Here is a 23,450-nt window from a genome sequence, read left to right on the forward strand (position 1 = left end):
TTGCTTTTCCCCTCTTATTTCTATTCTTGCCTTATTGCATCATTTCTTCCTTCTATACCCCCTTTCTTTGTTTCTTTCTGTTTTTCTTCTTTTTTTTATTTTCTTCCTTCCAATTCCGTTCTTTCTTTCTTTCTTTCTTTCTTTCTTACTGTCTGTCCTTTTTTTTCTCTACTTCATTTATTTATGTTTACTTCTGTTCTTTCCCCCCCCCCTTCTTTTTCTTCCTTTCTTTCTTTCTCTTTCTTTCGGTTCTGTTTTTTTCTGTCTTCCTTTTTTCTGTCTTTCTTTCTTGCTTTCTTAAACCGTATACAGATAATATTCAATGATAGATAACCATGCAGAGGCTGTCAATATGTCAGGATCTGACAACATAATCGTTGCAAGTATATTATGTCTATAATTATAATGAAATCATAACATAATTATGCACGCATGCATGCAGATGTTATACGTTCACGGAAACTCCTCACTGCTTGTGTATTAACCCTGTGACTTATTGTATCATAACTATTGTATGTATTATTATTAGAGTTAACCTCATTGCAGTGTATACATATGTAACAATTTTGTTAACAGTCTCGTTTCATGCACAATGCCGTTATCCACATTTCTTTTACAGTAAAAATACGCATACTAATTTATATATAATGGCGAGAGTGTCAAAGAAACAATATTCAACGATTACAGGAACAATCATATGAACGAGGAAATGCATTTCTTTTGAATCAAAAGAATATAACATAATACGAAAACGGAAACAAAAACTCAAAAATACGGAAACAACAAATTGAAATGAACTCATCTCCGCCCCCTTACCCTAACCACCCCCCCCCCCCCCCAACTCACACACACCCAAAGGTTAGAATACCCCAAACAATAAGACAATCCCACCAATACATCATCCTCGCTGCTGATCTTTCTTTCTTTCTTTATTTGGTGTTTAACGTCGTTTTCAACCATTCAAGGTTATATCGCGACGGGTCGCTGCCGATCGGTGGTGTATATACTACAATATACACCATACACACATAGACCACAACGCGGATCGGTACGGTAGACTGTCGAAGTCGTCGGCGGTAACATCAAAGAGCGAACCGCCCGCTCGCTCGACTGACTCCCAATACTGATCCTTACACGGAGGACACACTAGGTTGAAGCAAAAAGCCCCCCGCCCTGAATGCCAACCGGGGTAGCCTGGTTTTATGGGCGGATGGGAACTCTTTGGAAGCCTTTAGCGAGCACGAGCGCTCCTTGTACAGTCGCGAGCAGTTCTTTGTGGCGCACAACTACGCCTGATAAAGGCTTAATTGTGCGGGATAGAGTTTCTTGTGCTGTGCTACCACCAGCTATTTGCTTGCTTCTTCGGACTTTTTATTTTATTATTTGACTTTCATTTTGAGTCTTGAGAGAAGAGAGTGACTGCCGTGAGAGACTGTGGCGTATAGGGTGGATTTTTTTTTTATGTTCGGTTCTTGTGTGTGTGTGTGTGTTTGGGTTCTTTTTTCTGTGTGTATGCGTTCTGGTTCAAAGGTATGAGGCCAAGACGTGACGTGTTTGTAACGAGCATGCTGATTGGTCCAGAGCTCCTGTCAATCATGCTGGGATTAGATCTATTCAAGAGAGTAGACACACAAAGCAAACGAAACCTATAAAACAAAGACGACCACAGCAACGAAGATGACGAAGAGAACGGCGATGCTACCTGCCCCAGTCGCAAGATATCACATGTCACTGTTGGTAACTGACTACTTGATATTTGTGAAAAGAATAATATGGCCCTAGAGCAGAAGCTATATAAGCCTAGCATGTAACAACTAATCTATTGTTTACAGAAATAGTTACATGTTCACAATAAGTATTCATAAAGGTAGGGTTATCATCTGCTTGAGACAAACTCAAACACAAGCATGCTTTCTCTTGTTCTTCCGTGTTGTTTGTGTGTTCATGGGTTAATTAATGTCTCAGCTGCTGCTTTCCCACAACAAGGCGCATTTGAACAACCTCCCTTCACCCCTCTCCCCCCCCCCCCCCCCACCTCGTCGTGAGATAACACAAAATATATCGTTATTTGTCAGCTACAAGGGTGCATGAACATCATAAAAACATAGCTATAGTAATGTAGTTCCAAGTCGTTCAATTCGTTGTATACATACATTGTATGCGTCACCCTATGAGTTCCCAAAATAAAATGAAATATTTTGCATTTTTTCGCCGGAATATATACAAATATCTGACTGCTTCATATGCACATTTGTATTTTGGCTGGGTTTGTTTCTGTTCTTTTATCTTATTTTTACAATAACTCGCTTTAATAATGTTCGCCGTTTGAAACAAATCAGCTGCTCATAAATTATATATGCCGAAGCACTGTTTATTTTTCAAATAAATGTCGGCATCCGAAACTCAAGCACTGATTTTCAGTGGATTCCAAAAATTAAATTCATAACTAGATTCATAATTAAAAAAATTTTTTTTTTAAATCACACTTTATTTAATCTTCACTCCAGAAAATTAAAATTTGAGTTCTTTGACTTGAACTGCATACAACAAAAAAAACCGCTAGCTAAAATATTCATTGCGAAAGCAGACAAATCCGTTAAAAAAAAGGACAATGTCATAAAACTGGCATGTTTAATTAAAATGGTCGCGTCAACCTGGTGTGAGCAAGCTGACACAACTTTAACAATAAGGGCGAAGAACCGTATCTTTAACACGCCGTAAAATTTACATCAAATTCAACGTTACGAAAAACCAAAAAAAGTGGCTTAGATGTCTTCTTCTGTATATACACAGCATATGTTCATAGATATTCTTTCACCTGGGCGTCTGTGCATAGCGGATTACTAGTGTCTGCCCTGTGTTGGTTACCGAAAATGATAGTGAAGATCTGTGTGCGATATTAAATACCCGGGTCACAGCGGGCTCGCTAACTTCACCTGCAGTGGGTATCACATTTCACCCTGTTGATACCCTGAAAGGGTTACCTCTTGCCCCCCTGTGACGTGTCGCTCATATCTTGTATCGGTGAGTTATGCAGTGCATTAATCCCGGCGTCTATCACCTGCTATGTTATATTTTTGTCAGCCTTTGTTTTTCAAAATAATGAGCTCGCTGTGGCTCAATATTTAAATGTTATGTCTGTTTTTGTATGACTGTTTGCCTGGCCGCCTGTCTGTCTGTGTCCACCCCCCCCCCCTCCCGCAAACACCCCCCACACGCACCCCCCTCCCCGAACAACCCCCGCCCCTTTTTTGTCTCTGTCTCTCTCTTTCGTCGTTGCATAAGCACCATTGACCAACACCAGCAGCAACACATTCTAATTGGCCACCTCACATCCAACATTTTCAATTCGAAGAACACGTGAAACATTACACAAAGAGACCTTTGGATTTGAATATGTCAGGACAACATTGCAATACATTTATACATCAAGATGTATACAGGAGAAAAACAATAACAATAAACATGAATATTTTCTATGACGAAAACTAAATAAGATTGGAAAACAAAAGAAAACAAGAACAATTCCAATGAAATTGCGAGCAAACGAACACAAATTGTCAAGAGGAACACGACATATTTCAGACAATTCCAACATTTTACGACCTGAACCAATCACTCTTTTTCAACACCTTGATTTAGACAGAGAACCAAGCACGTGGTCAAAACACAGCAGACAGGCTCCAAGTCATGCACTGCAGATAACATGATATAGGATATAGTGTATTTAGGTACTCAGCCGCGCCCTAGCAGATTACACTCTTCAAAAAATGTTGCGACACTTTATCGGCAAGCGTGAATCTGATCTTGCACCTGTCTATGTCTGTCCCTTTACTGTTTGCACCAGGTTCTTTTTGATGACTAAACCGCCTATATAAGTTTGTGACAAGAACAGGGGGAAACGGCATTCAGACAAACAACAGCCATGGCAGGGGGTGGGGGGTTGGCACAGAGAGGGAGAGAGATGAGAAATAGATTGTGAGAGAGGGAGCGAGCGAGAGAGAGAGAGAGAGAGAGAGAGAGAGAGAGAGTAAGAGAGAGAGAGTAAGAGAGAGAGAGAGAGAGAAAGAGAGAGAGAGTAAGAGAGAGAAGGAGCGAGAGAGAGAGACAGTAAGAGAGAGAGAGAGAGTAAGAGAGAGAGAGATAGAGAGAGGGAGCGCGCGAGAGAGAGAGAGAGAGAGAGAGAGAGAGAGAGCGAGAGCGAGAGCGAGAGAGAGAGAGAGAGAGAGAGAGAGAGAGAGAGAGAGAGAGAGAGAGAGAGAGAGTTTGACAATGCACCCGAAATATAAAACAAAATTTACTTTATACAAAACGAAATGCTGAAAAAAAACTACTTCTGTCAAAGCGTATTTACACTTTAGGGAAGAATATGACTTACACGCACTTATTCTTTGTGTATTTGTTCCTTTCAGTAATAACGGGAAAAAAACGTTTACAAAAAAGATACAAATTGGCAAGAGTTAACGGGCCTCCTGCCACCGGCCATCATTAATTAGCGGAATTTTCCAACATGCACCAATTTCACGATCGGCCGACAGAGCTTGGCATCATCTGATTTACAATACGCAGTTGAACACGACAGATGAAGGGTGGACGAGGGTAGAGATTTGGGAGGGGCGACGGGAGAGACATGTAGGGGTGGACATGCGGAGGGGGGTCGAGAGAAGAAGCACTAAGCGGGTGTGGGTATGAGTGGGGGGGGGGGGGGCACCGTTGAAAGGATGTCTCTGACAGAAACTAGAAGATCACGAGAGGAAAGGGGAGGGGTCGGGATAAATTAGAACAAAGACGAGCATTTGTTTTTAAATTGTGAAACTGTGAAATGCATGCAGACAAAGAGGATAGAGGACGTGGGAGGCGGAGGGGGGAGAGGTGATGGGATTGACACTCGGAGAGGGCTAGAGCGGAACATGAGAATTGTTAGTTATGGCAAAATGCGCCTCAAAATGAGCAAGCATGCATAAAGAAACAGGAACCGGTGTTAATTCATAGGGGAAAATAAAGAAGAAAAAAAAAGCAAAGAACAAAAAACATTATTCCAAGAGAGGGGCATCAGTCAATTGAACCAATATTCTCTGGTTGTGATCGTTTTAACTGCGAACAATCACCAAAGAACTACTGTTGAAGCAAACCTGAGTCATTAAAAAACTAGTATATAGAGAGTTCAAATAGAATTGTACGCGACAATTATAATACGCTGCGAAATCCTGTTCCAGACGAAATACCGACTTCCATCTCAAATCAAGTTTAGCAAACCTGAGGCATTCGAAATGCACGAAAGAACAACACACCATGAGTTCCTTTTATTCCAAAGTTGAAAAAAAGGAAAAACAAACAAGACACACACACACACACACACACACACACAACCTTCCACACACACAAAAACACTCACACACACACACACACACACACACACACACACACACACACACCTCCCCCCACACACACACCCCACACACACACATACATTCACACACTCAATCACATGCAGAATCCCACAAAACAAACTCTTCAGCCTTTTTTTTGAGAAACAAAATACACCCCAAAAAACAACAACTAAACTTTTAGCAAAAAATCCTTGTCTTCCACCCTCCAGTAATATCGTGTGTGTTTCGTTGCTGCTGATGGATTTTCCATAAATGGACCTGAGCATCGTTTGTAGCGCGGCCTTTTCCTTTGATCCTCCCAGCGATGAGCCATTTCAACTCTGATGCATTTTCCTAATCTCTGTGAGAGCCCTCTCTACCGTGCTTTTTCTCTCTGACGCTCTACGTTACGTTACAAATTGGAAAAGGGGATGATGGGTGGAGGGAGGGGTGAGGGAGAGGGGCAGAATTGTGTTGGAGGTGGTGTAAGGGGTGGTGGTGGTGGTGGTGGTGGTGGTGGGGCGGGAGATGGGGGGTGATATGTCCGATCAAAGAGAGAGAGAGAGAGAGAGAGAGAGAGAGAGAGAGAGAGAGAGACAAAGAGACAAAGAGAGACAGAGACAGAGATATAGAGACAGGGACAGAAACAGACACACAGAGAAAAAAAGAAGAAAAAAAGACAGACACAGAGAGAGACAGATGGACAGACTCACAGACAGAGACACAGACAGAGGCAGAGAGACGGAGAGGCAGAGAGAGAGAGAGAGATTTGTGCGCCTTTGAAAAACAGAAAACCCACTACTATAATGATAGCGCCGATGCACGTGTCACGCGTGTTGTCACCCCACGATCAACGCACAAATTACGCACAGGATCACACACACACACACACACACACACACGCATTGTCGCGACAGATACAGCACGTGGTAAAAGTGCGTGAACTATATGGAACTGCCAACAATGACAGTTGCTCTCGATTAAGAGTTCTCATTCGAATCCGTATAATGCAATATGTATTAATAATGCAACCGATTGGCAAACATTTTTTTTCTGTTTAGTTTTGTTTTCTGCAAAATTGTATATGTTCAATTATTTACATTTTAATTAGCAAAGCACTATGATCGAATCGAAAAGGTCCATCGCGTTCGTCAGTGTTTTGGATCCGTCCGATCCAGTTTTGAGGTTCCTGCAAATCAGGGGGCAGGGGGCACACTTCTTTTTATTAATTGCATGATTTCGCACGAAGGAAATTTACTCATTATGAGAGAAAAAGTGTTATGACCGTATATTTGGTTATACAGTTTTAATAAAAAAAAAATTTAAAAAACGCGGGTTAGGGGGAGTCCCATATTGGTTGGGACGAGAAAGAATTTACCCGATGCTCCCCAGCATGTCGTCTTAGGCGACTAACGGATTCTGTTTCTCCTTTTACGCTTGTTAAGTGTTTCTTGTATAGAATATAGTCAATTTTTTTGTAAAAATGTTAGTCAAGCAGTATGTTATTATATGAAGTCTTATATCGCGCGCGTATCTCCAGACTCGGACTCAAGGCGCAGGGATATATTTTTGCCGTGTGAGATGGAATTTTTTACACAATACATCACGCATTCACATCGACCAGCAGATCGCAGCCATTTCGGCGCATATCCTACTTTTCACGGCCTATTATTCCAAGTCACACGGGTATTTTGGTGGACATTTTTTATCTATGCCTATACAATTTTGCCAGGAAAGACCCTTTTGTCAATCGTGGGATCTTTAACGTGCACACCCCAATGTAGTGTACACGAAGGGACCTCGGTTTTTCGTCTCATCCGAAGGACCAGCACTTGAACCCACCACCTTGGTTATGAAAGGGGGGAAAAAATTGCTAACGCCCTGACCCAGGGTCGAACTCGCAACCTCTCGCTTCCGAGCGCAAGTACGTGCGTTACCACTCGGCCACCCAGTCCACAATGTATGTAAGAAATGTTAAGTCCTTTGTACTGGAAACTTGCATTCTCCCAGTAAGGTAATATATTGTACTACGTTGCAAGCCCCTGGAGCAAATTTTTGATTAGTGCTTTTGTGAACAAGAAACAATTGACAAATGGCTCTATCCCATCTCCCCCCTTCCCCCGTCGCAATATAAGTTAACCTTCGTGGTTGAAAACGACGTAAACCACCAAATAAAGAAAGAAAGAATTACAACTCCAAGAGAGACCAGTGACTCAGAGACGCAGCAAGATCAGACAGAGACATAGCCACGAGTTTTGCTGATAGAATAATAGTAAAATTACAGCTAGATCACGTGCGTTTATGGAGATTGCATCAGCAATTTACACGACTGAAGGCATCAAGCTACTCGTAATCACAAACATGAAATCATCAAACTACTCATGATCACCAGCATCAAAACATAAAAATAGTCATCATCGCAAACACCCAAAAAATAAAACGACTCATCACCACCAGCACCAAAACATAAAACGACTCCTAAACAGCGCAATACGAGTCAAAAACAGCATAAAACGACTCCTAAACACCAACCTGCGACTAATGACTTAATCTTCTCAGACCCCCCAACAACACACAAATCTACCATTACACCCCCGAGATGAGATGTCGTCTTGAACCCCGTTTTATCTGCCAGGGCCTCATCACGTACCATTTAAAGCCACACAACAAGGCTGCAAAACTGAAGCCATAAAACGCGTGGACTATTGGTCAGAGCCTCGGCACACAAAACCACGCAAGCAAGACAAAGTTATGGTACCGAGCAACAAAAGGACCGCCTCCCGAAGTGGAATCCTCCTGACAGTCTCCGCCCTCCGAGCCTGTTCCAGCCATAAAAACGGATGAAGGGGAAAACGAAAGAGGATGAAAACAGTCATAATTTATGTGCGCTGGACTCCCCCGAGTTTCATTAAGGGGTACTGCCATTGACCATCCACAGGCCATCATCGTGAACTGACTCTGCAAAACTGACTTCTGATGGTACCAGTCCTCAAAAAAAAAAAAAAAAAAAAAAAAAAAAAAAGACAGAGATGTTGTCGGGTCTTTTTTCTTGCTTGCCACCAGAAACAAAATGAAGCATCGACTAATCAATCAGAAGTAAAGAGAGTCATTAGTAAGCGGGCACATTTTAGTCACTTCGCTAGTCATTCTCGTAAACAATACCAACCATCCTTGGTGGCGGAGTGGTTAACATGTCTGTGTGTTTTGTTGAACATCGAACGGGTAAATTAATAGCGAAAATATTGTACAGCCACCGCTAAAGGCGCCCTCCTGTTCAGAAGCTGTTCAAATGACGACAATAGCTTCCTGTCTTAGTGCTGAAAGATGTTTTCATGTATATATATGATTATGTCTGATACACCGCTCCAAAACAACAAACCATTATACACTAGTAGTAGCAGCAGCAGCAACAAAAAACAAAGACAGATACAACAACAATGAAGACTATATATGGCAACGACAATGACAGCAACGACAAACACAAAATAAACCCCCAGAAAAAAATAGTATAGTAAATGGTATAAACGGACAAAGAAAGAAAGGATCACATTGTGATCCGTATTAAGTGTACAGATATACTCTTCTAGCTGAAGTGCTGTATTTCTTAAAGGCTCAAGTATGCCTTAACTCTAAAAAAAAAAAAAAAAAAATCAGAAACCCAACATCTCCTGCTGTATTTACTACTACAGACACCACCATTCAATTAACTTAACATTTACGTGTGTGCGAACTAATTTTAGCGTATACTTGTGTGCGTTATACTTCTAGCACATACTCGTGTGCGTTATACTTCGAGCACATAATTATGTGTGTGCGTTATACTTCTAGCACATACTTGTGTGCGTTATACTTCTAGCACATACTTGTGTGCGTTATACTTCTAGCACATACTTGTGTGCGTTATACTTCGAGCACATACTTGTGTGCGTTATACTTCTAGCACATACTTGTGTGCGTTATACTTCGAGCACATACTTGTGTGCGTTATACTTCGAGAACATACTTTTGTGCGTTATACTTCGAGCACATACTTGTGTGCGTTATACTTCTAGCACATACTTGTGTGCGTTATACTTCGAGAACATACTTGTGTGCGTTATACTTCTAGCACATACTTGTGTGCGTTATACTTCTAGCACATACTTGTGTGCGTTATACTTCGAGCACATACTTGTGTGCGTTATACTTCTAGCACATACTTGTGTGCGTTATACTTCTAGCACATACTTGTGTGCGTTATACTTCTAGCACATACTTGTGTGCGTTATAATTCTAGCACATACTTGTGTGCGTTATAATGCTAGCACATACTTGTGTCCGCAACACTCCAATAAACATGCAGTCTGCCATGCTACGGATTCAAGAACAATCAACGTTAACGTTTAAACTTTTCGATTCGCATTACTCGCAGCACTTGCGGCCGCAGAAGTACATACAGACGAACGACATTTTCTCTTAAGCATGCCAATAAACAATGGGAAACAAGCAGCAGAAACCGTCAAAACTAATCAACCAATAGCAGAAGACATAAAGAGAGCCCATGACATCGCCAGTGACCGAGACTCTCGAAGTAGTCTCGTTTGGGACTCGTTACCATAAACTACCGGAACCGAGACCGGTTTCGTCTCTAATTCCGGTGGAAAGACACTCCAGGTCTTGTTGGCAAATGGAGCAAAACAATATCCTGCCTTGTCACTGGAAATAACCTTGGCATCGTTCTGTTAGAGAGGGAGACTGAAAATGTCTGTTTAAAGATCGGTCCGTGTACTGAGTTATGCATCAAGTTCCTTGGGTATTTGCCGTGCAGTTGTAAAAACAGTGCGTTCGTTAACATGCACTTCTTTGCAAGACAAATGAATGTAGCTGCAACAGTCACAATATACAATGTATATGGTTACTACCGTAATACATGATACGGTATAAAATGTAATTTTAATTCATGTGCAATATTCCGATTTGCTCGCTTCTGTACTTGCAAAAGAGGAAAAGGGCCGTTTGCATTGTTCGTTATTATGAGTTATTTCTAATATGCTGACTGTTAGCAAATGATAACAGACATGTCGAGAAAAACAATATCAAGCATGTGCCTTTTAGGCGAATGCTGATATCGTTTGTGAGACATGTCTGTTATCATTTGTTAACAGTCAGCATATTAGAAATAACGGTTTTATTACCGTTTAATTCGACCAAAAGAAATTTCGAAGCAGCCCCGCGAAATAGACAGAACAGCCGCAATGGGAACTTGAGCGCTTCTACCTGATTATGCCTGTCAGTCAAAGAATTCTCGTGACCTGGGTCAGCCAATCAGAGTAACACACCTGACGTGATGAATATTCACAGGTCAAATGCGTTTGACACACAACAATCTCACAAGATAAACCATGTTGAACATGCGTTTCAGTTGCTTCGCTTTTTCTTGTTGAACAGAGAGCGACAGATTTAGAACCGACTCCAGACGGATGGGAAATTACGTAAAGATACATTTGACGTAAAGCGAGTGACGCAATTTCACTTGATTTTTCCGAACTTAGATCATTTAGATTTCAAGTGAGCGGGTCGGCATTGTACTCTCAGAGGATGGGCGGTGCCTTGCTGTTCCGTGAAGCACCCACCAACAAAACTCGCTTTTCAGTATTTTTTAGATAAAGAGAGTGATATCTGACAGCATTTGAAGTGTCATTCTTTAGAATAAATCACGCTGACATTGTTGATTTAAATTTTTACTTTGTCTTGTTACTTTTTAGCTTGATAAACAAAAAGGGTCCCTGCCTAAACGTTATAACATTTAGAGGGTCACCTAGAATCCGTCCTGATTGGTCAAAAGGCCATATGGGGCACTGAATTGGTAATACAATTTCATAATACACACACAATATTCAACATTATTGGTTTGCTATGACTTGTTCTATGATAAAGGGACATCCTAGGTATCAGAGGTATATTGGAATTAGTTCGTGATTCCATTGTCAACTGGAAGTGGATGTGTTTAAACTATTTGATGATTATTCATTGCGTGAAATCGCACCCATAAACAAATGCGTGTTTTGTTTTCCCTGTTTATTTTTAAGCATTTAGTTGTTATGTACATGGCGATTACATTTATTGCTGTCATATATACTATAAATCTGAACGATATTTGTTCATAAATTGTCGCATCGGCCATCGCATTTAAAACATAAGTAAATACATCGGCAAGTAATTCCGAGCTAAACACACGAAGCGCTCTTTTCGAAATGCAGGGTTTTCATTCACTTGTATTAACAGAACCATTGCAGTATAAGAGTATCTCCATCAGACAATATCTAGTTGAAGTCGCAACGTTTGCCATTGTAGCAGTTGTTACTGTTGTTGCCGATATACCTCTTTTTATTGTTATGGAGAAAAACAAGAAAAACAATGTAACTATTTAGAGCTTGAAGAGTAAAAAAGAAATATTTCTTTTGCACAAGCTTTAACTGCGGCATGCAAAGCTTGAACATCAAAAGTTGCCTTGTAGTTGTACACATTTCCTGTGACTTTGAAAATCTAGCGCTTTCAAGTTGAACTGAAACTTTTTGAAACAGGAAAAGACACATACTTAAAACGTCTGTTGAAAGCCAAGAGAAAGGTGGCATCCTAGAAGAACAAACGCGCTCAACAGACTCCGCGCCATGTGCGCAGGGGACATAACTTCTGCAGCGTCGCCACAGAAGACAGCGCCCCCGTGTGTCCAAGGGGCATAACTCCCATAATTAGCAGCGAGTAATCTGTTCTTCGAAGCGTTTGATGTCAGGTTTAAGGGAGGTGGACAGGCTTTGAGGGTTGAAATTGTTTTTGTGTTCTTCTTCTGAAAGTCAAAGCGTGTTCTGTAATAGGAAGAGCCAAAAGGCTTGGACTGCAAGAATCTTGCTAAGTCTGCGAACCGCTGGCTTCAAAGAAAAAAGAAAACTAGAACCAGCTTGGTGTGACATAAAACGTCAAGACGGTTCGACTGCAAACGTGGGCAGCTTCTCAGCAGTTAAAAAAGTCCCACAAAACCCCTCTTCTACGATTCAATAATTATTACAGAAATCAGCTGTTAAACGAGAACGTTTCACACAAGGCCTTATTGTATAAAACAAATTGTACAATGCCCTTGTTTCTCGATTCAAACAGATTACAATCTGTGTAGTTTGGTTTTAGCCGTTATTCTTTTTTGTTCTTCTGTATTTGTTTCTTTTTTGACAAGTGATGAAATCCAATGGAATTTATTTTGAGCACAACACAACCGCGGATCTCAGTTATTTTTTTCGTCTATGTGGTTTCTTATTTACAAAAAAATGTCACCAAGTAATACAGGTCCTCCACCTGCTAAGTTTGGTCTTCAGGAACAGAGTTTAGACTAACTATTTATGAAATCCAAAAACAGATAGACTGCCAATTACCTACCATTTTATTTTTATGTGTTTTATTCTAACTTTTTCTGAGCTAAAGTTTTGTAAAGCTACCATTATGAAGTGAAACTGGATCAGCACGTTATCGCTATACGAATGAGTATACGGTGCAAACAGGTCCATGCACTCGTGGCTTGGACAGTGTGTCTACAACTAAACGTTACTACAGCAGACCAAAGTGAGCCTGTGTTACAGGAACATAGTTTAGTCTAACCATTTGTTGAGCTAAAGTTTCGTAAAACTACCATTAGGTAGTGAAACTGGATAAGCACGCTACCGCTATATGATTATAAATACGATGCAAAAAGGTACACATGTACTCGTGGCTTGGACAGTGTAGTGTGTATATATACAACTATACGTTATTACAGCAGACCACAGTGAGCCTGGTCAGCCATTTTGACAGGACATAAGACAGTCATAAAGGCAACCATAAAGCCACGGTAGCATGGGAGGCGAGGGAATCCGAGGCGAGAGTTTTACTATCGACTGCTCGCGAAAGGAAAAATGACACACACACACACACACACACACACACACACACACACACACACACACACACACAATGGCGTCTTGAGCTAAGGTCACGGAAACCTAGAAGAAAATTGGTCTCGGTTAGCAAACAGGAGTAGTCTGGCATCGATTTGTAAATACATTTTAGATTTGTTTTCAGTTGTACGGGTAAGGCAGTCATAGACGAAGTACTGAATCGGCAGAACATGTCAACTGCTGGTTAAAAACCATGGCAAGAAAAACGAATCCCATTAAGCCGGCTTGTCTCCCCCCGAAATCGGCGTATGCGGGGTAAAAACGGTCATACACGTACACATCCACTCGTGCCAAAGCATTAGTGAACGTGGGAGTTTCAGCCCATGAACGAAGAGTAAGAAGAAGAGCCGGCTTGTACTAGACGATTAATTTGGTCTTTGGTAGCAAACAGCAGTAGTCTAGCTCTCAACGATTTGAAGATTGATAAATCTGGCATTGTACAAGTACGACCATTCTGGAAGAAGTGTATGTGCGATAGTAAGGACAGATACACGTATACATATATTTGCTTCTGTTCTGTAAAAAAAAAATACAGCCAAAAAGCACCGTTATCTAGTGTCAAAAGGCAACATATAAACTGCTTATCAAGAGAGACTATAGAGGAGTTGCCACGAGTATCCGAACGTAGACGGTACCACGAGAAAAAGCGAAGAAAAAAAGAGAAAGAAAAAACAACAACACTCAGCCAATGTTTCTCACTTTGTCGTCAGAAGAACGACGCAGCCTTCTTGCAAGACAAACAGAAATCTGCGAACTCCAAACGTATAGTCGGATAGTTCTTAATACAATTCCACCGGACGCAGACCAAAGGTAAAGAGAAAATAAAACCTTCACAAGAAGTTCTCAGTACAACACGGGTCACAACCCGGTGCCGTCAATAATGCCCAGTGTAAAACAAATTATCTTACAATGTGTAAAATGTTCCAGGACACAATCTTAGATGTTCCAAACCATCACCCGCTCTTGTAATACATGACAGCCTGGACAGGTCGGTGGGTAATGTACATGATTTCTTAAAAGCGAGAAAGATGATACCTCTCAGGGCTCCCCACGGACGTCTCTCCAAGAGAGTCCCGGGACCTCCACTTTCAATTTTTAGAGGGTCCCAAGGGTCCAAAAGCCAACAAGTCCCGGTGGTTTATGAACATGTAAAATATGAATAAACATTGTTTAAGCCAAAAGTCCCGGTGTACTTATAAAACATTGCGGTCACGCATAATGTACTGTGTACAACAGCTGACGATTGCAGTCTGAAAAAGTATCTTCGGTGCGAACGATAAAGGAAATTTAGTGCGTCCCAGAACCCGTTTTTTTTTTTTTAAAGTTTAGTGCGTCCCGGGACTCCCTCCATGAATGTATACATGTAGTACGTGTTTTCGGCTTCTAGTGTGTATAGGACGCAGGGACGCGCACTTTGTTTAAAGACACAACGTTTATTTTCATTTTGCTGAAACGGAATTAAATTGTATTTCCCGCAAACTCGATTCCTGAGCGAAACCGTATAAGAGCGTCATTCTACAGCTTTGGTAAGCGGATCCAACACGCCAGAGCTTTGCGCACAGAAGACCTCTGCATCGAACGCTAACACACACGACACTTAAATATATGCAAAAAACAACGACGAAATACATTATCTCAGATAGTAAGTATATATTTCGTATTATAACCGGTGAAAGGGAAGTAACCTCAATATTTATGAGGAAACGCCCTCAGGCATGACACAAGCTAATTATAGGAAGAAGGAGGACTTGGCGGTTGACTGATCACGCCAGTTCATGAGTGGTGCACCAAGGCGGTATAGGTTTTGCGTTTCGTTTTTTTCTGGGTTTATATGTTTGGTTTTGTGGTTGTATGGGTGGGTTTGTTTGTGTAAGGATCTTAAACTAAATGAGATTTACCGCTGCGAAACAAAGGCACGCGAGCGCTCTAACTGCATAATGATTACATGTACAACAACAGTATTAGTGAAAGCTAAAGTGTTTCTCAGATCTGGGTTGTTGTTGGTTTTTTGTATTTTTGTATGTGTTTTATTGTTTGCTTCACACATTTCATCGTGCGAGTGTAAAATGTTCAGTGTTAATGTACAGTGTAAAATGTTCAGTGTTAATGTACAGTGTATATTTTCAACTGCTTTAAAGAGCCCTGAGACCGTCACTTCATCGACGAACGCAATATTGAAACGTGTATCATTGCTATCATTATTGTTTAGTGCACTTCGTTTTTTCAACTTTATAACAATGTTTCGATTGCACAGGCAAAGCAAACGGCAATATTATTCTCGCTTTGGTATGTGTGGCAGCATCTTGCTTCAAAACATGGCACAAAGACAACACAAGACTTACCACAGTTGAAGCAGAAGCGAAAGCTGAATGTTGGCACTCTTACATCCTGATTCAAGATTCCATGTAAGTTCTGAAACAGATCAGGGTAAAACAAGTTAAGTAAATGTCTCAGTATCTTTATTTACGAATTTGTTGCTGACATTTACGGTAAATACTGATCGATATAAAACATATCATATGTTAGGATAACATAAATAAATTCAAAAAACAACGCCCGGGATGAGAGAGAAGGGCCAAGGTAGGGGGGGGGGAGGGGGAGAGAAGGGCCAAGGTAGGGGGGGGGGAGGGGGAGAGAAGGGCCAAGGTAGGGGGGGGGGAGGGGGAGAGAAGGGCCAAGGTAGGGGGGGGGGGGGGAGGGGGAGAGAAGGGCCAAGGTAGGGGGGGGGGAGGGGGAGAGAAGGGCCAAGGTAGGGGGGGGGAGAGAAGGGCCAAGGTAGGGGGGGGGGAGGGGGAGAGAAGGGCCAAGGTAGGGGGGGGGGAGGGGGAGAGAAGGGAAAGATAATGGTCGTCACTAAGGCGACAGACAGACAGACACACACACGCACAGGCACACACACAGACAGACACACAGACATATACACAGACAGACAGACATACAGACATACACACAGACACATACAGACAGGCAGAGAGACAGACATGCATGGAAACAGACAGACAGAGATCCATCAAAACCTGATCTTAATTGATAATTCGCAACACTGTAAAACAGACGTAAATATACACACAGCATCATCATAAAACTCTTGTCTCGTCTTGTCCACTGGGATACAAAGGCAAGATTCAGCGTGCGCGCACGTGCAGAGCAATGTTTTGAGAACTAAGAGCAACAAGCAATTGATGACACAGCGGTAATGAGATAATGAGAGACCGTAGCTTACACCCCCTGCAAGGATGTTCGTTTTATACTACCCCTGTCTATGAAAGAAGATACTCTCGGCCATTGCCGCTAAAAGTGATACCTGGGAAGAGCAAATTGGTGGAAAATTGCAGGTTGTTCTGAGCTTGTTGGTTATCGGCTTGGGCGAGAGTGAAATATATCCTTAAAAGTGGTGAGTTGGTTGTGTGTTAGGGTGGTCAGTGATGCTTGTTGTTTATCGATGAGTTCGGATCCGGAAAGAAAGAAAGAAAGAAAGAAAGAAAGAGGGAGAGCAAGAAACCAAGGAAGAAAGCAAGAAGAAAAAACTTGACTAAATATAAAAAAGAAAGAAAGAAAGAAAGAAAGAAACATTTACAAATAAAATAAAACACACACAGACACATAGAGCGATGCCAACAAGAGGACAAGGAAGAATGCAAACAAAAAACAAAACATATAAAGAACGAAATAAAGAAGACAGAAAAAAACTAGACAAAAATAAAGACAGAAATGGAGAAGAAGAAGAAGAAGAAGAAAATAGACGGATTATGAGCTAGCCGTTAGCTACCTATACCCTCCCTTGCTTGCTTTCTTTTGAAAACTAATGTTCTTTCCGAGTTCTATCTCTTTATTTCGCAGTACTTTCCAGCTTCCGTTAACACTACATAAGCCCTTTTTGCTTACTAACAGGCACGCCAGCCAGCCAAGACTAATAACAGTTAGACAGTATCACGGTCTCAATCACCTTCACACCACTGCCCATGCAACAGCAGGTTGTAAAACTCTTGTTATCTATCTCATTGACCGCCTAACCTTACATCCATATCGATCTGTCCACGACAGGAAAACTGCCACTTCGGACACGAAGAGCAAAGGATACAACGTGGACATCTCTTTCAAGAATCAACATCTTCACAGCACTTAACCTTCGCATCACAGTGCTAACGACCCGGCGGCGTCTTTGACGCCAAAGAAAACAAAGGTACGCCGCCACTCAGGTAAACACAGGTAGCGGGATGAAGAGGGAGAGGACAGAATGATGATGCTACACAAGATCTCAGGTCGTCGTCCGTCCTCCCCTCCTCCAATCTTGTCCAAGCGAAGCCGTTATCTCGGTGGCCAAGGAAGGGCAATAAAACACTTACAACACACAGCGTTTGTTCCATTTACACCCAAATGAGAGGGGAGGGGTCAGCGATTCAACCAGGTAGGCGTGGGAGGGGGGTCAGGAGGGTAGGTAAAGATGTTTACAGCCCTTCAAACAAATCCTGCTGTCCGCCGCCTTGTTCAAGCGTCCGGCTGTCGGACCGTCTGCTGCAATTTAGCAACGAGGGGGGTATACCGTTATCCGCAAAGGGTAGGGCGCGGCGGGGGGAAGGGAGGCGGGAGGGGCAAGAGATGTACGGAGGTATGGTGCTATGGATGGAAAGTGTTTTGAAGGTTTCTTTTCTTTCTTTCTTTCTTTATTTGGTGTTTAACGTCGTTTTCAACCACGAAGGTTATATCGCGACGGGGAAAGGGGGGAGATGGGATAGAGCCACTTGTCAATTGTTTCTTGTTCACAAAAGCACTAATCAAAAATTTGATCCAGGGGCTTGCAACGTAGTACAATATATTACCTTACTGGGAGAATGCAAGTTTCCAGTACAAAGGACTTAACATTTCTTACATACTGCTTGACTAAAATCTTTACAAAAATGGACTATATTCTATACAAGAAACACTTAACAAGGGTAAAAGGAGAAACAGAATCCGTTAGTCGCCTCTTACGACATGCTGGGTAGCATCGGGTAAATTCTTTCTCGTCCCAACCAATATGGGACTCCCCCTAACCCGCGGGGGGTATGGTCCTATGGATGGAAAGTGTTTTGAAGGTGTGGCTTTTACAAAGATTTACGGAAAACAAACTGTGATTTTAATGTGGATAAAAGGTACGGTCAATGGGACGGAAGGATGAATGCATGCAGGGGTGGAGGAACAAAGAGAGGGTGTTTTGATGGTGTCATTTCAACAAAGACTGACGGAAAACAAACTGTGATATTTTGAGTGGTGCTTACATTTGAATGTGGGTAAGAGGTAGGGTGGGACGGAAGGAAGGGGGCATGAAGGGATGGAGGAATAAAGGGAGGGTGTTTTGAAGGTGCACATTTAAAAAAAAAGACTTACGGAAAATAAACTGTAATATACGTTTAGTGGTGCGTACAATTACATTTGAATGTGTGTAGAAGGTATATGGTCTATGGGACGGAAGGAAGGGGACATGCAGGGGTGGAGGAATACAAATAGGGTGTTTTGATGGTGTAACTTCAACAAAGACTGACGGAAACCAACTGAGATAGCTTTTGTCGTGTTTGTATTTGAACGTGAGTTGAGAGTCATGCTGTGCGCACGATTCACGAACGCTAGAAGATGAAAGGACGAGAAACAGATGAAGACGGAGAAAAAAAAAACAAATAGTGCATTTTGTGTACATTCTACGTTTCTCTTTCTTTCTTTCTGTTTTCCCTTGCTTTTTGCATAATCAAACGTGTCCCAAAACAGGATACAGACAAAGAAGATTGACACATTCACCGATCAAAACCCTGCCGTTCATTCTAAGCCGTAGAAAGAGTACAAATTAAGTCTCGAGTTGTATTCTCATTGTACGAATGGGGAGAACAAGATAAATGAGAGAGTTAAAGGCGATTAAAAAAGGGACACCAAGAAAAGCTTAATACGAAAATCAAAACACACAAATTCCATACAAATTGTCTCTGTTATCGAAACAATGCCAAGACAGGAAAAAGAACAAGAACAATAACCCAGAACAAGAACATTCGCCTAGGAAACTAGAGAGTTAACAGATAGAATGTCCATAGTAAAACTTCGCGCAATGTTATACCCAGGACATAGTGCAAGTCTTGAAAAGACCCTCCGAACGTTACTACTCTTCTGAACATCACACATCCGCATCGCGCACTCCAGAAGATAGCAGGGTGGCAGTACCCCCTACCCGTTTCGCGTCTTCTCGCTTTCTTCGATACGCGTATCGCTTTCCATTTAGCCGTTCCTCCTCGCTCTCTCCATCGGTTCCCTCCTCTTTCATCTCTGCGGGAGGAGCCGGGTGGGAGGTACCCGGGGCAAAGCTAAACCATCTTAATTTTTCCGCCAGGTTTAGTCCCTCCAGCCACCCCTTTATCCACCTGTCTCGGGCCTGGGGCGAATCCACCCGGGGGTCTGGGGCTCACCCACCCGTTTAATCTGGTGCCTTGTTGGCTCGAATTGTGGGGCGATTGGGATGTATCGGGTTTATTGGAAGGAGCGGGTGGTTTTGAGTGAGAGGAAGAAAACACAGAGGAGGAAAGATGGTACGGGAGGGGTGGAGAGGAGAGAAGGGAGACAGCGAGAGCGGGGGGAGGGGGGGGAGTGAGAGAGAGAGAGAGAGAGACAAGACAAGACAAGACAAGACACATTATTTGAGAGAGATGGAGAGAGAAAGAGAGCGAGAAAGGGAGGGAAAGGGAGAAGATGTTTTTCGATAAAATGACATCATGTTTTTCGATAAAATGACATCTTTGTCTGTAATTGGTAATTCCCTTTTGAAGTAATTGTGCTGGGGATCGCAGGGATAGAGAGAGGTTATGTGGTGAAGACAGAAGGAAAGGGAGGGAGGGCACGAATGAAGGTAAATAGCAGAGACTTGTATGGATAACATGGCATCTTTGTTTGTGAGTGGTTGAATTATGAAGTTGTTTGTGTCATTGTTGTTCTTGATCTTGTTATTTTGCGTTTGTGTCAACTTTTACAGTTAATGTCTTAATTGTTGGCTCAAGTTGCGTGCGATGTTTTGAACTGTCTGGTTGGTGTACACATGTAAATAGGCCCAGTGAAATTGAACACTTTATCTGTACATATTTATTATGATATAATATGCGTGTGGAAGGAGTGTGAAGTTTGGATGCATACACCATAACAAAATCCTGTGCTTTGCATTTGGTAAATAAACTGTTTGACTTGACTTTGACTTGGATGTATCGCGTTTATTTGAAGGAGTGGAAGGACTGAGTGCGGCGGGGGGAGGGGGGGGGGGGTTAGAGAGAGAGACACACACAGAGACAGAGAGAGGTGGTGATAGAGAGATAGAGAGAGAGATTGAGAGAGAGAGTGAGAAAAAGAGAGAGAGAGAGAGAGAGAGAGAGAGAGAGAGAGAGAGAGAGAGAGAGAGAGAGAAGATGTTTATGGATACAATGACATATTTGTCTGTAATCGGTTCTCTTTTGAAGTTCTTGTTGCGTCCGGGCTGACAGGGATAGAGAGTGGTTTTGGTGAAGAAAGAAATGAGGAGGAGAAGAGGAACGAGAGAACGCCCTTGCGGGTGAGTCAAAGAATGAATGAATCAAACAAAAATCCAAAAACAGACAGACTGTCAACTTGTATTACCTCGCCGGCATTTTCCAAGTGAGCCACAAGATCTTGAAATAAGTTCATTATCTGTTTCACAAGTGTCCGCCTGTCTGTCTATTTCAAAGGCCTTTGGGTCGACGTACTGGTAACTGTAACGTTTTGTTTTGTCAATAATAAACGTTCCAGTTACGTTCCATTGTTGAAATAAACCAACCAATAAAGAAACAAAGAAAAAAACGAAGAAAGCATTTTGAATATATTACACACACACACACACACACACACACACACACACACACACACACACACACACACACACACACACACACACACACACACACACACACACACACACACACACACACACACACATAAATAAAGTACAAAGAAACAAGAAAGTTATCAAACAAACAAGCAAACAAACAAACCAAGAACCCAGTCGATGTTTTCACATAAAGGGGAGGCAACAATTGTGGGAAGAACAAAAGCAGAACATAACAGAATAGAGAAAGAAAACAAAGACAAACATCGTTTGTGAATACTTTCCCATACAAATCACCGAAGGAATCGTAACATAATCTGGCCTCCCCTAGTTGAGAGGGAAGTTTATGGCTTTGTTTTACGAGGTTCGCCAACTGGGTAATGAACGTATACGGTGACTCTTGTCAGAAAGAATCTCAAACTTGTGTTTTCCCTCCGTCTCTTGTAAAGTATGTGAATTATGCTAGGAATGTTTGATACACACTGTTAGATCAACCAGGGAAAACCCGTTGCTGTTTGGAATTTGGTGGATTCTCTTTCTAAGGGGTAAAACTCTTGGTTCCCACTATAGTTGACAGTGATTTTAGCAATCTATATACTTAGCTTTTTATCTTTTTCAATGACAATATGGGAGAAAAAAAAGACACATTACCGAAGCGACGATTCTGTGACTTTTTTTGTTTAAATTAATGTAGAATATTATGTTCGTTACACGAAAAAAATAAAAACTGTTTCGCCCATGCACGTATACGATTTATTGATACCATGTACATAATGCAAAATATTGTTTCAAATAACTCAATAACGAAACAGCCTATAATCGTTGTTGAATTCCTCTGCATAAATTTAACTGCGGGAGTCATATTTTCAAATTATGAATCATAGACTTGCTGACCCCCGACAGAACACAATCGACAATGAAAAAACCCCGAGTTAAACAAAACAATTAGGTTATCACACAAAAAAGGTTATGCGCGCTGTTTCGAATAGCCAGTTTGTCACTGTATATCTCGACTTTTTTGTTCTTGTACTAAACAGAATTGCAAATAAAAAGTCCTCAAAAGTGATAACGAAATCGCACTAATACACACGAAACACATAAACAACAATCTTTTTTTTCTCTTTTTTTAATATGGTTTTATTTCTTGTTGGTACATATATGACTTGACAACAACATCAGACATCAGCATCAAATACCATCAGACATACAAGACTATGCTATATGCATCTTCAAACATAAAAGAAAAAAAGAAGAAAAAAACCAGGAAGGCACAATAAAACGTACAATTACATAGCCCAAATTCAACACATTTTTAAATTATATAAACATAATCCTTGTTTCCTTTCTTGTCTTTCTATTTAATTATTTTATAGAACTACTCATAGCAACAAAATCCTGTTCTCTCCATATTTAATAATCTGGATTTTAAAGAAAAATTATAACGATCAACATAATTATAGAATATCCTTATCTTGTTCAACAACAACAACAACAAAAACAAAGACAAAACTAAAATCAATGATTTAACAATATCAGAGGTTTAAATGGGTACCACTCCAGAACAAATTTTAATGTATTACACTTAACATTAATTTTACTTAAATATTCTTCTACCAAATATATTTTTCTCGAATCTCTTTTAAATGCAACCAGTGTAGGAGCAACTTTTGCATACTTACACTTGTAAATAAAAAAAATTGATGGCATTTAATATTATAAAATCAAATACTGTACTACTTTTAATATTATATCAATATCAAACAAAATAAACTTTTCATTAAAGGAAATGTTCTCAACATTGTGACATTCATTTTTAACATAATTTAACAGATCATTCCAAAATGACTGTATATACTGACAAGACCATAAACAGTGTTGAATACTGTCCCTCACATCTCTGCATAAATGACACATCACGTCTTCAACTAAACAACAATCTTGTTAGACTTTCAAAGAAACACAGAAACTGAGACTGCCGATTGGGTTTTTTAAACATAGAATTTGTTTTGAAGTTTACCGTCTTTATTTCGAAAGTCAAAAGATGTTTCCCAGTTTTGTGGGGAAAAAACCCAATGTCTTCATCGAAAATTCAAGAACCACCATGAGCCGGTTTTTTTTCTGTAAATTGTCTTTATATTTTATTTCACAAATGCAAAGGTTTGTATTATAAAGTATCAATTATTAAAAATATATCAACATTTGATTATTGTATCTGCATACGCACTTTCTTCTTCTTCTTCTGCGTTCGTGGGCTGAAACTCCCACGTACACTCG

General features: G+C 41.1%; 1 protein-coding gene across 1 annotated transcript in view; it reads right to left on the minus strand.

The window, feature by feature from the left end:
- LOC138947059 (homeobox protein php-3-like) overlaps positions 1–23,450 on the minus strand; it is a 113,925-nt gene that overhangs the window by 50,592 nt on the left and 39,883 nt on the right. Inside the window, exon 2 of the mRNA XM_070318480.1 lies at positions 15,673–15,742. The gene's annotated coding sequence lies outside the window, so the exon portion shown is untranslated. The remainder of the gene's footprint in view (positions 1–15,672; positions 15,743–23,450) is intronic.

Source organism: Littorina saxatilis, linkage group LG14 (genome assembly GCF_037325665.1).
Source record: "Littorina saxatilis isolate snail1 linkage group LG14, US_GU_Lsax_2.0, whole genome shotgun sequence".
In the NCBI taxonomy this organism is placed as follows: Eukaryota; Metazoa; Mollusca; class Gastropoda; order Littorinimorpha; family Littorinidae; genus Littorina; species Littorina saxatilis.